Here is a 419-nt window from a genome sequence, read left to right as displayed (position 1 = left end):
TCAAGCATGTTTCTTTTTAGGGTTCTTGTTATGTTGACAAAACAGTTTTGTTTTCCTCTGTATTGATATAATGGGGTTTTTTTCAGTTGTTTTGGAATACTATTGGTGAAGAATTGTCCTGATGCAGCAGAAAACCACACACATTTACCTTTGCAATAGGCACCTGTACATATTTGCCACATTTCAAAGTATGCCTCATTGTTCCACCTAGCCTTAACTTCAATGTATTTTCAGTTTTGAGTTGCAGGGGTTTTGACTGCTCTGCTACTTGGTATGGCATGTTTTCTTCCTAGAGACTCTTCAAGTGAAGCCACACACTATGGCAAAGAAGCAATAACCATCCTCTGTTCAGAGGCACTCTAGCACTAAAAAGAAAAGTACATCATGCTTCTCACAGATACTTCAATTCTCAATTTATT

The sequence above is a fragment of the Lonchura striata genome, chromosome 5 (genome assembly GCF_050655825.1).
Source record: "Lonchura striata isolate lonStrDom1 chromosome 5, ASM5065582v1, whole genome shotgun sequence".
NCBI classification, from domain to species: Eukaryota; Metazoa; Chordata; class Aves; order Passeriformes; family Estrildidae; genus Lonchura; species Lonchura striata.
The sequence above is the reverse complement of the archived record's forward strand: the minus strand, read 5'-3'. Positions refer to the sequence as shown.